Here is a 15918-nt window from a genome sequence, read left to right on the forward strand (position 1 = left end):
GATGGATTTAAATAGCTGCCATATTCTACTTGTGAGTCTTCCAGCAGTCTAATGAATTTGTGAAAGGCCGGAGGGGAGAGGGGAGGTGGGGGGGGTCGTGGAGACGGAGAGGATTTAATAAGACCACCAACGGAGAAGCGGGGAGAGATGAAGAGCAGGCAGATAGGACTTTGTTTCACCTCCTGAACCTCATTATGGAAGTAGGCTTGATTTCTGATTGCTTTGCTGCGTATGTATTTGTCCTTCCATCCATCCGGCTGATGACTGAGGCTGCAGAGAGATGACGCAGCGCTGGTTCTGTAACTGTGGTTCCCTAATGTGTACTTAATACCAGGATTTTATAGTTTCATGAAAACAAGTGAGTCACCCACAGAAAAACAGAGCAAAAAGGCACCTTTTTAAAATGTATTGAGTCTCTTTTGGCTTGTTAAAATAGTTATTATTCTGCATGGAAGTATGCAGTTGTGAGTGTAAGGTGTATCCTTACTGTACTGATGAAGGTTTTTTGGTGTAGCATGACTCTAGTGCATTGGTTCCCAAACGGGTACGCAAAGTGATACACCGAAAACATTTAATTAGGGTGGGGGTTACGTAGCGGTCGGTTGAATGTCTGAAGGAGTGAGGTCTGGCTACACCACAGTTGCATTCTGGGACTGGAGAAAAATGCTCTGGGTTGCTAGCTTTTTTCATTATTTCCAGTACAGCACCTTTTAAGGTACTTAAATAGTTAACTACAGTATAGTTTCACATTGCCAGACCTCACTCCACAGCGCTGCAGAGTAAGGTCTGGCACATATTATCTTGCCACACATACATTCCTGGATAGAGAAAAAAAAAGAACGCTCTGAGTTGTTTGCATTTCTTTAAACCAATCACAATCGTCCTGGGCGGCATAATCTCGGGAAGGAACTTGTTTTGGTGGAACATTTGCACCCCGCATTGGAAAACACCATATACAATATGAAATGAAGTTAACTATTGACACAATACAGTAACGTGAGCTATTTAAATGAGCTGATACATGGTTAAACCTCATTGGCTCTTACCAGTGTATCTCCGTGTGTACTTCGTCCACAGATATCCCACCAGTTGGTCCCAAAACGTCCCAGTTAGAGAGGAAATAACCTAAACATTTTCTCTGTAAATCTTTACAATCATTCGCTGAAAAAAACCAAGCAGATCTGCCTTGTTGCACCATCCAAATTTTCTTGCTTGCTAGCTCGAAGTTTGTTGTTTCCCGAAACGAAGGGATTTTGAGAACCGAAACCCACAGAGCGAGGAAGGAGAGTCGGGCTTTATCCTGGAAATGTACTTCTGTTGATCCAGACTACACACAGTTGAACACATGGGTAAAGTTCGCCATGCTTGCCCAATTTTACCGCGTAGTCCGGCTGCTTTCATGTTTGATAATCCTCTCCGTAAGATGCTGGATGTCCTGAAAGTTCTTGACTAGGAACCATCTCGAATCTGAAGAAAGGAAAAAAAAAAAAAATCTTCCCTTACAAGCTAGCAGTTAGATATTTTGTTCCTGGAGAACCGTTCCACGTTCAAACAGGTTATTTTGAGGTTTGGTTTATAACAACATCCCGCGGCTGGTGGGCACTGAGGAGTTTAGGCTCAAGTTTTTCTTCTAAAGACAGACTGGATGCCAGCCTTTATCCTGGAAATGTGCTTTCGGTAATCCAGCCTAATTTACATTTAAAGCATCTCCTAACCATCATATGTATGCCATATACAGTATGTATGTACATACATACATAGTAGCCTCCCATAGTAGTACAAACACACTACCAGCTGTTACATATAACAAACCAGGGGTTTTCCTGACTCAGAATGGGCCTTTGGGGGGAGGGGCTACGCACGACAGTAAGCATGATCGCTCCGTGTACAGTAAAGGCAATGAGTTTGTGTTACCATATTTGACAGAAATCTATATACATTTGTCTGCCCTTTTTGATAATTTGATTACCAAAAATGTCTATTATGCTTGAGTAAATGAAACCCCAATCGACAAAACTGCTTAAAAAAATATAGATGCCACCGTTAAAATCCCCGTGAGAGTCCGACACAGATGGTAAAACGGAGATTAGCGCTCCTATTCAAGTCTATGTTCTGCTTTTTCAACTGTTGATTGCTAAATTGCTTTTAAACACAGTCAAAGAGGATTTTAATTGTTATTTTCTCTTTCAATTTGTATCATTTTGGCGCTGGTGAGTTTCCTTTGGGGGCTGGTTAAAACCTCTTTGGGGAGCGCCAAAAATTCCTCTAAGCAAACACAAATGGAAAACATACTTCTTTAAATGTCAAAAAGGGCCGACCACTTTTACTTCCAAAGCACACTCTCCTTCCTTCCTCCAGACAATCCCGTCCTCTCGAGTTGGCCAGTTCATTGTGGCGAGTCAAGGGTCACGACCGCCAGAAGCCCCCCCGGTCTTTTCTCTTTTTAACTGTGGTAGCTTTGTGTGCTCCGCTGATGCACCTACAAGTGTTCCATTGTAAACACGTGCCCCTGTGCAAAGCCATAAAGCCAGGGTTCAGCCAGTGTTGACACTTGTCTGGGGTCTTCTTTGTCCAACAGAACAGAGGATGAGGAGCATTGATATTGTGTCGGCGTCTTCCGAAATGAGCTCACTACTTTTACTTAGCGATGTCTGACGCACGGATTTGTTTTGGATTCTAAATAAGTGAATGAAGCACAATTAAGTGTTCCAGTATAAGAAGACAAACAACACCTATATTTTCACATTAAATCAATTCTGCCACACATATTTCATGACTTTGTGGTAATATCTGTCTTTGTATCTTTGTGGTAAGTTCTACCATGGACTCTGTAACATTTTTTGTGTGTAAAAAATGCCCTGGTTACCTTGTTTGAAGCCATTCTAGCGTGGTATAGAAAGTCTACAGGAAGACTCAGCTCGATTTCTGCCAGTTCTCATTAATATTCAACAAGCTAAGCGGTTTGAATCTGATTGGCTAACAGCTAGCCAATGAGAGCCTGGCTGTCACAATCCTTTACTCAGCACAACTGGGCGAGCTCATGAATAGTAATGAGCTCAGGTAGTATGATGTCAGACTGACCAGCTTTTGTGATTGGTCTGATTTCTCTGCTTATTTCTGTCCAGTGGCTAGAGCTGACAGAGGAGGTAGCAGTTCATTTTCACATTCACAACATAACACAAACACATATGGACCTGACAGATTTCAAAAAATACAAGTAAAAACGGTTTTGTATGGCAGGGCACCTTTTTAAATATGAACATGTTCTAGTTTCATCGGTCCTCTGTGACGGTAAACTGAATATGAATTAATGAATGAATAATTTTTATTGTTGTGTCGTGCATAAAAAATATATATGCCCAGCCCAAACAGGCTTACAAGACACCATTATTTACAGCAATGGACCAGATACCAAAATAGCAACATAAATTATACAAATAAACCTTTTTTTTGTTTTTCCCATGCTTTAGAGACAGCGGTCGCCAACTCATATATCGGTAAACCAAATAATTTCTTTAGAATATCTTCGAGTTGTGGACAAAACAAGACATTTGAGGACGCCATCTGATCTGGGGCTTTGGGAAACACTGATCCACATTTTCCCCCAAAAATAACTGAGCCTTTATAAAATATGAACCTATACGTGTTGCACATATTTAAAGAATCCGTAGGAACTGGTGGGCTTTTTATGGGATTTGTTTTCAATAAGAACAAATGATATTCATTGGATTGATCTTCATCAGAATGTTAAGTCAATTTAAACAACACAAGGTCAAACGCCGATACCATTCTATAGTCTCAACATGCTTCTGCTGACAGATTATAAACCATAACCATCCAAAACTCATCTGCGTTGCACTGTTAAGCTGTTGGCTCAACATCCATGTGTTTACTGAGAATCTTTTCTATGTCAAGTTGACTTAGCGTGTCTGTTTTTAGCTTGTTGTTGTTGTTGTGGCGTGAGCAGCAGTTTTCCTGCTCGTTTCCCAAGCTTGTCTATTCATCTTTTGGGGTTTTTGTGTGTTCTCTGGATGTCCACTCCTACCAGAGTCCTGCCCCTGTACAGTACATGGTAAACGGGAAAGCCCCTGTGCTCTCTGAGGAATACTGCGCGGCTGAGGCATGACGTAGCACGAGTTAATTAAGAACAGGCGTACGTCTCTGCACCGCTGCAAAGGACAAATGAACTCTGTGGGAACCTTCCTCTGTGATTCTTTCCTTCCTCTTTCTACACAACTTTTCTCTGTCGCGGCTGCAGGATGACGTGGACAGTTGGACAATTCTACTACCGTTGTACTCAAGTACCAGTTGATTGCTGAGGTCTGGCAACATGGCAACATCACGAAAAAGAAGTCTAAAGGTTTGAGAAGCACTCGCAGGATGTAAACAAACCTCTAGATTAATCAAACCCATTCGGAAGATAAAACACAAGGCAAGCATTAAAATGAAGTAGAGCTGTAACAATTCAAAATTTTGCTGTACAATTAATGATCTCAGAAATGCGATAAACAATGTAAGTATTTATTACTTTTTTAAACAAATTAAAGTTTGGAATGAATCCCAGGATCCATCTTTTTTTTTATATCACGGTCATGTGAGCCAGATAATGTAGTAACCCAAATACACAGCTAATGAAGTAAACACATAACATTTCATAACATTATTTTTTAACTGTATCCTCCCCCTTGTCATTTTTGTTGCTATGAACGTGATTAGGGTCAAGTGCAAACAACTTACAATTGAAAAAATATAATAGTCCGACCAATAATCACTATATAATCACTTACATAATTACAATTTGGTATATCTAAACAAAACCAACAATTACCAGTCACACGCCTTAAGACCTTAGCATATGTTAGCAATTGATTGCAGTTAAACAAAGAAACAGCGATTTTGTGAAACAAATTGACAATTAAACAATTATGTAATGTATTCTATTATGTTAATAGCCGAAACGCGTCAGCGTTGCTTTATTGTGATGTAAGTTAAAAGTATTAACTGTCCCCTCTTTGTCAGGTTACAGAATGGCCTCATGGCTCAACATGCTTGCCGTAGTTGTGGCATTTTTACGGACATACTACTAGTGAGTACAATGTTGTTATAACAAATGGCCAAACATGACGACCGTAAGATTTGTTTGAAGTTGGAATGAAACCTCTGCCGACTGATTCCAGCCTTAGTGCTCAGACTTTGTTTATTGGCTTTTCTGTCCGAGGATTATGGGATTTTTCTTTTTCTCAGTGGACTTGGTGATACGTAATAGCAGTCGGCAATGGCAGGAAAAGGACGCTTTACGAATGTGTATCGTAATGTATGATGAGACACATCTGTTACCCCTTGTCCACCAACAAGAACCAGGTGCTGGTTCAGAGCTGGAGCTAGTGCCGGTTCGGAGTTGGTTCGACTGACGAGCCTCCAAAGAACCGGTTTGCTTTTCCACAGGCTGAAGAGCCGGCACACAGCCAGGTCTTACATCACTGTATAAGTCTCATCTTTCCCGGCAACATTAGCACGGCGGCGCCAAACACAAACACACCATCAACAATGGCGGACGTTGCTTTGCTATCGATGTTCATGGCTTCGCGGACCTCCATCGGCGGATCCAACGTGTTTGCGCGGCTCGCCTTTATATGCAAGAAAGCAGCTCGTTTCCTCCTCTGACCACTGCTACTGTTGTTTAATCGCGTCCATCGTGTTTATCTGCTAATTCAAAAATGGCGGTCACAGGTTTCTGTTCGTCTTGTTGGTCACGTTAACCCCCCCCCCCCCAGCCGCTAACGTATGTGGTTCTTACTTCTGGCCCAGCAATGACTTGGTGCAACTTAAGAATCACTTTTACTGGTTCGGAGCTGGTGCTTTCTGCCTTGGCGGAAAAGGGGTATGTGTGGTCAGGCGTCACCAAGGTTTCCCCCAGTGTATTGTAAACCTGGCGGCCCACGGGGGTTAAGTTTCCCTCCGCTGGGCCTAAGTTCGGGCCAACGTTTCCCCCCGTCGGGACTAAGCCACTGGGAATAATTTTTAAGACGTTTTTTTTTACTCTGATAACCGTGGGTTGGCTGGAGAAACCTAGACATAGTCAATTTAAAAAAAAATCTTCAGTTATCTTTTAGCACTGACATAACGTAGGGCCCTATGGAATCTGTCTTTTAGCTTTTTTAAATTCTCAATTTTGCGATTCTTTCCACGATTCTGTTTTCACAGAAACCATTGGGCTCTACATTAACGCTGCCATCAGTCTGACTGGCCCCAGCCCTCGTCGAAAAAAAGACACTTGCCACCGGGCTCAACAACTTTTCTGGGGCAAACCCTGGTGACGTTCTAAAGACCCCTTATTCCTGCATCAATATTTCTGCTTCCATGTATGAAAGAGAATCATCTTTGTTTGTAGAAATCCTTGTTTGCCCTCCTCGGGATATGACTTGAGTTAATTTTAATGTCCGGCCTTTTTTTTTTGCATGAAAGACAAAAAGTCTTCGTTTTCAATATTGGCATGCAACTCTTTGCCAGTGGCTAACACACGCAGAGGAGGAATGTTCAGTGGCATGTCGATTTGGCTTTCTTCATCATCAAAGCGGAGAAGCTCTTCCAGGAGTTTCCCATTGATCTGAAGTAGGTTACCAGTCATCCGCTCGCTGGAAATTAATCACACTGGGCTTCTTATTGATTTGGAAGCCTTTTGGTCTCTTTCTTTAAAGAGTGCACCAAGACTTTTTAAAAGAATGTAGTTATTACCCATTCAGAAACTAAAGAGATCAGTGTCCCCTGTAGATTGTTGGTGCCAGTGCTCCATGCTACCGATTTAATACTCTTATAATGAGTCCGAGAAGGTTCAAAGAAGTATTCAGGGTTTCCCCCAGAAAAGTTGTTTAGCGCGGTGTTTTTTTTGTGACGAGGGCCTGGCGCGGGCCAGTCCTAGACTGATGGCAGCGTTAATGTAGAGCCCAATAGTTTCTGTCATAGCAGAATCATGGACAGGATCGCAAAATTCAGAATTTGAAAAAGCTATAAGACAGATTCCAGAGGGCTCTACATTAAGTCAGTGCTGAAAGCTAACTGGAGATTTGACAATAAATATTTGAAAATATGACTACGTCTTCGACGGGCCTTCAGGTACACCTCTGTAAACTAATGGTGCATTCAATTGCGTATCGTAAACGTCTCATATGAGAAACTCCTGTTGCAAAGTACCCTTCTGCCTAGTGGCTCTTACTGTGGCATTGCTGTCCTTAAAATGTTCAAATTGAATTGAATCGTGGATTTTGAGAATTGTGACACCCCTAGTTATAAGTCACAGTGAGTTACAGTTTTTTTTTTTTTAATCATTGCAAGAATACTTAAAGCAATGAAGCAATGAAGCAGGTCTGGACTGTTCACCAAGGTTGACAGTGCAGGAAACGGTCTCTGTGTGTCCCTGATTTGTCTTGTTACTGTATCAAACTGTTTACTGACACCAGAAAGCCTCGTGAAAACCCACGTAAACCTTCAAGAACGCGCTGAGGTCGGAACACGGCACGTATTAAAAGTCCAACTCCTGAGAGTGTCAAAGAGCAAATCTACCCAAAGAAGTAAAATCCATCTGTCTAATCTGAATGATTTAGAGCAGCACAATGTGCATTTATTAAGACTTGGGTTTTCCATTTAAAGTTTTGGTTTTCAGGGTTGAAAGATTAATCTCTCTCTCTCTCTCTCTCTCTCTCTCTCTCTCTCTCTCTCTCTCTCTCTCTCTCTCTCTCTCTCTCTCTCTCTCTCTCTCTCTCTCAGCTGACTTCCTTCCAAGTTCACCCCTAGGTGAATCTCCTCAGAATGGAAAATGACTCCTCGTGGCCACAGAGGACTGTTGATCAATGTTGCGGTATTTAGAGCAGTGTTTCTTTTTTTAATAAACTGGCTTTCTGCTGGATCCTTACAAGACAAAGCTAGGAGGACAATGTGCCAGGCCTCCCCCGTCGTCAAAGGGGATTTTAAGGGTTTAAAACATGGATCTCCTCACAGACGGGGTCATTCATATCAGCTGTGTCCTCTCTGAGGCTGCGGGACAGAGGCTGTTCTATTAGGGGAATATAATTATTCAAACCTAGAGAATAAAGACTTCCAATGGCTCCTTTACATACCAGACACTCGCACACTATTATACAGCGACTGTCTTCTGTTTGTCGCTGAGTTTTTAAACTGTTATTGCAACAACAACAAAATGTGCTTCCTAATGCACAACAACCGAATTCTGGGCTTCTGCACTTTTCTGCACTTTTTTTTTTATTTCTCCTGACGGGACAAATGGTTTGACTCGCTGCAGACGGTCAGCAGAAAGGCCTCTGTATTTATTAGTCACTCACTTCCTGTATAGATGTCTAAAAAAACATGTCAGTAACTTGTCTGATTTACAGTCAAACACGCTGATTTGTGTTGTGTATTTTCGTGGGTCCGGGCTTTATTCTGACGGTGCGACCGCGTGTGCTGAAGGGAGGGATTGGTGTTTTTAGTTTGAATTAAAATAAGATAAGTCTTTATTGATCCCCAGAGTGGAAGTGCAGGTGTTGAAGCAGCTCGGGGGTGGAAATGAGTACAAATAAATATAGAAAAGTAATAAAAACAAGAACAGAAGTTGAAATAAAACCTCTACAAAAGCAATTGAACTCAAAATCACAAGGCAAACGGTGCCCATTTTCTAAGTGCTTGATGTTTCTACTGTGCTTGTTGCTACTAAAACTTCAAATAAAAACACATTTGCCCTTAAATTCAGTTTAAAACGCATGACTGGAATCCGTTCGGTGAAGATTTCCCCACAGAGAACCAGGCTAGTATTGACAATCTCACACCGTAATGATTGCAATCCATAAAACTTGAGACGTAGCCGTCATGTCAGAGGGTTTCCGCGAGGTCTTAAAGCGCCCTATTTTAACGATCTAAGCGCCTGGCGCAGGTGTGTCTAGGGCGTGTCCAAATCCACTTTTGCTAGTTTGACGGCAGAAAAAAGGGTCCGTGCGCCTGGTTCTAAAGGGTTGTACTTAGTGTCTTCATTAATTCATAGGTGTGTTTTGGGCATAACATGCAATCAACCAATCAGAGATCATCTCCCATTCCCTTTAAAAGCCAGGTGCGTTTGTAGCTTAGCGCATTGCTATTATGATGGCGGATTTGCTGCTTAATATTTGTATTTGTAATCTTTTGCTTTTTTTGTGTGCTGCTGTGCGTCCCTGTGTGTAACAAGCATAGTGTGCGCGCGCTGTGCACGAGCCGAGGAGCATCTTACTAATGAGCTGTTAAAATAACAATGAAATGCTGCGTTATTGACTTTAGACCAGGTTTTTGTTGGTCAACTGCGCGATCGCTTCCCGCTGCCTCAAGATAGCAATACTCCCAGAATGCACCTAAACACACCTCCCTGTAAGACCAGCACGCCCATGGGCGCACTGATGGGCGCAGGGGCATTTGCTGTTTAAACGACGTGGGTGCTGGACGGTCTTAAACTAGCAAAGACACTTGCGTCGGGCTTTGCGCTGCGCCAGGTGCAAGATAGGGCCCAAAAAGGCTAAAAAAGTCTAAAATATCAAAAAAAAAAAAAAAAAAAGTCTTAAATTCACTGAAGTATTGTTCATACGTCCATATAACGCTACCTCTAATGCTCATTGAAATGCTTTTTTTTCATTCCGTGGTGTTGCAGTTCTTTCTTTCAATCAATATAATTTGCTGTATATGTACAGATCATAATTATGGTGTCATTTTTATTCAATTTGAATAAATTCATTCATTAAAGTAATTTTGGGACTGTGCATTTCGGTGTACTTTAATGTCACGATGATAGGTCTTACATTTCATTCGTAAAGGCCTTTTAAAAAGGTCTTAAAAAGTCTTGACTTTGACTCGTTGAAGCCGGCAGGAAGCCTGTATCAGAGGTGGAGAACCGTAGCCGTGTTTGATTTCGCCCTTTCCCAGAGAGAAGCTTCATTCCTACTCCACATTGGTGTTTTTCCGTCGGCCTCTCTAAGCACAAACTTGTTTCAGCGTCATTGAAAATCAATAGCGGCGTGTGGAGAGTTCTTGAATCGGGTAATTACATTTGTTTCACCGCCTCATACACCCTTCCTTCACGCGAACATGAGCCCCCCTCTGCTCGATAAGCCAGTAGCGTGTGAGCTCGTGAGGGTGCATTATATTCTCTAACACGGCACCGGTAATCTTCCTGCACTCCTCGGGTGTCAGAGACCTGCATTGTTTGCCTGCATATGGTCAAAATGCAGGAAGAAGGCGCACACACACACACACACACACACACACACACACACACACACACACACACACACACACACACACACACACACACACACACACACACTTGCATATCGTCGCAGAAACCTCGTATCACCATATACATCAGGATCATTTGAAAGAATTTTATCATTGTGTCAAAGCACTGTGGTGTAATATGTAAGATGATTTGTTCACCATGATATTTCAAATAGGCTACATTACTGGTTTCAATTTATATACCACATCTTTATCTTCATGTTTTTCCCTTTACCATCACATCTGTGTTTACAGGTTCTACTTTTTTTACACAAAAGAAGCACAAATGTGATGTGTTACAATACACTACGGTGTTCAATCATGTGCACACATTTCCAAAATTCAATGAAAGTAGTGAACTGATCCTTAATTTTTCTTGTGAAGAGCGTTGTGTGGAACCATTCGTGTTATTTTTGGGCAATTTGCTGGAAAGAAACTAGGGCTGGGCAATTAATCGCAATTTGATCGAAATCGCAGTATGAACTAGTGCAATGTCCAAATCGCAGGTGGGGCGCAATATTTGTTAAAGGCAAAATATGTGTCCAACCGTTCTAAAATATATTGTGGCGCTGCAGAGACGTCCCGTATGAAGGTAAATATGGTGCAAAAGGTGAGAGCTTGTAGAATACAACGTGAGAACTCGCAGAACAAAAAGTCTGAACTTGTATGTTATAATTTGCACTTGTCAAATATTCACACACACCTGTGATCAGAATGTGAAGTCACACAAAGGAAAAAAAAACATGAACTTGTAAAAAAAAAAAAATCTGAACTTGTAAATTGAAATTTGCACTTGAAGAAAATATTCACACACCTGTATTCTGAATGTGAAGTCGCAGAAAAAATATTCACAAATGTGTCGATTGATATTTGCATCAACACAATGACAGCTGCAAACTTTTAGTGCAACATTTACTCGTGTACTTTTTATTTTATTCGGGTTCACTTTCCATCGCAACCACAACTCGTGATTAGTGTAACTTCACATATGTGCTCTCTCTCGCATCACCGAGTGGCCAATGTGTACACTCCTTGTGATGCATTTGATGCAAAACTAATTAGTACCTGTGGAGCTCTGAGCCAACACAACGGGGAAAGCAGGCTATTGTACAAGCTCTCACCTTTTGCACCATATTTACCTTCATAGGCAGCATGGTGGCCCAATGGTTAGCACTGTGCCTCACAGCAAGAAGGTTCTGGGTTCGAATCCAGGTCGTTCCGTGTGGAGTGTGCATGTTCTCCCCGTGTTTGTTTGCGTGGGTTTCCTCCGGGTGCTCCGGTTTCCCCCCACCATCAAAAACATGCACTAGGTTCTGCCCATGGTCAAGGCACTGGCTCAGATCTTGAAGTGGTCCCCGGGCGCTGTGATTGGCTGCCCACTGCTCCCTTGAGGGATGGGTTAAATGCAGAGAATGAATTTCGCTACATGTATGTGACAAAAAAGTACCTTTACCTTTTAGTCCAGGCCTACAAATCCTATCCTACAGACTAAAGAAAAAAATCATTGTTTGGTACCGGTCCTCGCAAAAAAAATCACACTTCAATAATTTTTTTAAAAGAATTTTCAATGAAAACGAGAATAATGATACAAAAACGATCATTCCCTCCAATATCGTGAATCCTATCGCAATCGCAACATCAGTCAAAATAATCTCGGTTAGACATTTTCCTCGTATGGTGCAGCCCTAAAAGAAACCCAAATTTCGGATGTTGAACCCGAGGACAACTTGCGGGTTAAAAACATGTCCGAAAAGTTGCAGGCTTTTGAAACCAAAACGACGAGCTGAAAGACGCTACAACTGTGTGCAGCGTTGATAGGAATCCTCCTGGTCTCTGTCTGCAGCCTCTTTCACGTTGCTCCGTTGATGTATTGTTTATGTAACAGCATTGGTTGGCGCAGCTCAGCGTTTTATTTTCGGAGCTTTGTGTTGCTCCCAGCGTTGCGACAGAGATGCCACTGATTGGACTTGTGGCCTCTGGCGGCGTCCATGCGGTCACAGTCTCCTTGGACCGATACCATCTGGTGTCTGTTGCATAATATCTGTCTTCCTCTTGGCTATTTCCCCTTGCTCTCCCCACCCCCCCCCACACCCTCAACTATCTGAAAGATCGTAATAAAAAACACTAGCCACAGTTAACAAAAGATTATTGAAGCCACATTTCCCGGCTTCGTTGTAATTTACTTGTTATTTTGGAGATTATAGAGCCGAGCAGTCTCGGATAACAACGGACAAGTGAGCGAGAAAGTTTGAGCGTGTGCAGGTGTGCGTGCATGCGTGTCAATGTGTGCGTGCGTGTCTCTGTGTGCGTGCGTGTGTGTCTCTGTGTGCGTGCGTGTCTCTGTGTGTGTGCGTGTGTGTCTCTGTGTGCGTGCGTGTGTGTCTCTGTGTGCGTGCGTGTGTGTCTCTGTGTGCGTGCGTGTGGTTTTGCTGAACCAGGATGAGCTGCTGCTCTCAGAGCTCTTCAAAGGCCTGCCATAAAACCTCTGGATCCTAATCGGATGCTGTTCAGACTCCACATTGTAATTACATCCCAACACATTTCTGTCTACACAGAGGAAGGTGTGTGTGTGTGTGTGTGTGTGTGTGTGTGTGTGTGTGTGTGTGTGTGTGTGTGTGTGTGTGTGTGTGTGTGTGTGTGTGTGTGTGTGTGTGTGTGTGTGTGTGTGTGTGTGTGTGTGTGTGTGTGTGTGTGTGTGTGTTTGTTTTATCTCTTCCATGCTATTCTCACCAAGTTTCTTTGGTCTCAATTGGATGTGAAAGGAAATCCCATGTCTGCAAGGCTTCCACTACAGGCACAGACCTGTGTGTGTGTGTGTGTGTGTGTGTGTGTGTGTGAAGCCTTTACCATGCCACAGTGGATTAACCACAGAGTCTGAGCGGTAACGCTGAGGCTGTGAAGGCGAGATTCAGAGAGAAAAACAAGAGAGCATGAACCGGATAAAGAATCGCAGGAAGAGAAGAGAGTAGAAGATTGATTTGGCTTAATAGGAAAATACATTACCACCATCGTTATAGATGCGAAAGAAGTACGTGACATACATTTCCTTTTTTTTATGAAAAAATAATTGACAGGTTGCCTTGAAAGAGTTCGCGCTGTCCGTTGAGTTAAAAGAAAACTGTCCATCATCCAGCTTTCGTAAAAAAATAAAAATCTATCTTCTTACTTGCAAGCCTCATGGAAGAAAAGTGACATTTGTGGCTTGGCAGTGTTGCATTACAATAAATTACAAGAGTGAAGTAATGTTCAGGTGTACAGTAAACACGGAGTGTGTTCAGTGCCCGACCACACAGATAACCAGTCTGACCGGTTTAGTGGCGACAGTGCTTGCTATCTAACGGTGTGATCAGTGTTCAAACATTAGCGGAGCACGCAGTGCTGTTTCGCAATGCTTCATCGTGAGTTTACCTCGACCTGGCAGCCGTTCGCCGTTCGCCGCCTCCCTGCTGTTCAACGAGGCAGCGACTCCACGCGTGTCATTAAAGGCGAGAAAGAAGCCGAAAGCCGCGCAGCTTTCGGCTTCCTGTGACGCCCTGCTCGCATAGCTGGCATTTCTCAGATAAGAAGCAGCCAGAAAAACTGATTTACAAGGCTCCTCTCCTCTCTCTGTGTGTGTGTGTGTGTGTGTGTGTGTGTGTGTGTGTGTGTGTGTGTGTGTGTGTGTGTGTGTGTGTGTGTGTGTGTGTGTGTGTGTGTGTGTGTGTGTGTGTGTGTGTGTGTGTGTGTGTGTGTGTGTGTGTGTGTGTGTCTAAAATACTCTGCCAGCGAAAACACATCAACCCGCGAATCACATCACAGCATACAACACTCGTGCTCCATCTGTCATACAGCAGAAGTGTGTGTGTGTGCGCGCGTTTACAGTATGATGCAGGTTTCAGTTGGTACTTGTTGAAGCTAAATCTTTTCCCCTTCATCCTCCTCCTCCTGTTTTCTTTTATCTTCCTGTGTGTGTGTGTGTGTGTGTGTGTGTGTGTGTGTGTGTGTGTGTGTGTGTTGGGTTTCTTCTCTGGTGTTCCCTCAGTTAACCTATGTTTACTTCCCCTCCCATTTCTTTACACTCTCGTACTCTTCTCAGCAGCAGTCATTTGATACAGCCATCGATATTACAGGGGAGGGGGTATTCCAAGAATGCAGGCGTTAACTCCTTCTTTTATTGGATTTCCAGCCACCAGGGCTTTTCCGAATGCCGGCGTTTTTTCTCCCCCCCCCACAGCATCCTTTAATGAGTCACTTAACACCGACAACAGGATCGTGTTGCTCTTTTAAAGAAGCCGGAATTTGTGTTTCTGTAGGTCGGGTGCAGGCTGGTCTCGCGCTGCCTACAGCGCTGCGGAGTAAAGTCCTGGCTACACCACAGACGCATTCTGGGATAGTAGAAAAATAGCTACTCTGGCTTGTTTGCATTTCTGTAAACCAATCACGATTGTCTTGGGGTGCTAAGCTCCGGACGCAGCGACGGCGGCTCTGCTAAATAGTCCCGGGAAGGAACTTGTTTTGGTGGGACATTTGCACCCCGCGAAAGGAAACGCCACATCCAATATTAAATGAAGTGAACTGTTGACACAATACATAACGTGAGCTATTTAAATTAGCTGATACAAGGTTAAACCTCATTAGCCCACCAATCGGTCCCAAAATGTCCCAGTTAGAGAGGAAATGCCGTAAACATATTCCTTAAATAAACTTAAATTCATAAGCTTATAATCTAAGCAGTCGTGCCTTTTTTGCACCATCCAAATTCTGGATTCATGCCATTTTTAGCATGTAGCTTGCTAGCTCACAGGTTGTTGTTGTTGTTGTTTCCTAAAGCGAAGAGATTTTGAGAACGTCAACACACAGAGAGCAGAAGGTGGGGGTCTAAGATCTCAAAGAGATAATTATTCTGTAATACGTTATAAATAGAGCTGACAACCCAACTCAATACTTTTTAGGCACCGACCAAATTGCCTCTAAAGTATCGAGGATCGAAAAATGCCTCTTCATTCAATACCCAAATTTCAATACATAAGGAGTAAATCTCATCAGCAATCAATGAGCCAATCAGCACGCAGCATGCTTCTACCAAGATCTAATCATGTTTGTGATTGGCTGTCTAACGTTACACGTTGTAGAGACGCGCAGGAAAAACCCTACGTTACACAGAGGTTTATCTGTGTTTTAAGCCCCCAACTGCAGCGCTGCCTGGAAGGCACTAGGACTAGGATTAGGCAATGGTTATGGTTATGGTTATGGTTAGGTGCCTTGAAGTCAACGGACGCAGCGCTGCCTGGAAGGAGACGTTGGGGGGGGTGGGCTTAAAACACCATCGAGCTGCACAGAGACGAAAGATATGGGCCGTAATGTTATTTTTTATTTTATAATTTAGGAACCGGTATAAAAAATGTTTTTAACGATACCCAACCCTAGTTATGAGCTATTCAATAAAGAAGAGAAATTACTGTCACAGTGACTGCATTGTTCTGAGTCATTTCTAAATGATAAATCTTTCCTATATCGGTGTCTTGGACTCTTTGGGAAAATGCGCGAAAAAAAACACAACCACTTCTTGTTACTTTAATGGCGCTTTTCCATTACATGGTACCTGCTCGACTCGCCTCGACTCTACTCTACTCTACTCGCCTCGACGCGCTG

At 42.9% G+C, this 15918-nt stretch overlaps 1 protein-coding gene across 6 annotated transcripts in view; it reads left to right on the forward strand.

Annotated features, from left to right (window-relative positions):
* Window positions 1–15918, forward strand: part of LOC120553538 (plexin-B2-like) — a 247366-nt gene that overhangs the window by 53980 nt on the left and 177468 nt on the right. Inside the window, exon 1 of one of the 6 annotated variants that reach the window (XM_039792063.1) lies at window positions 7839–7855. The exons of the other annotated variants lie outside the window; for them this stretch is intronic. The gene's annotated coding sequence lies outside the window, so the exon portion shown is untranslated. Of the gene's footprint in view, window positions 1–7838; window positions 7856–15918 lie in introns of those variants that run through there. 6 annotated transcript variants of the gene reach the window in all.

This window comes from Perca fluviatilis, chromosome 23, assembly GCF_010015445.1.
Source record: "Perca fluviatilis chromosome 23, GENO_Pfluv_1.0, whole genome shotgun sequence".
In the NCBI taxonomy this organism is placed as follows: domain Eukaryota; kingdom Metazoa; phylum Chordata; class Actinopteri; order Perciformes; family Percidae; genus Perca; species Perca fluviatilis.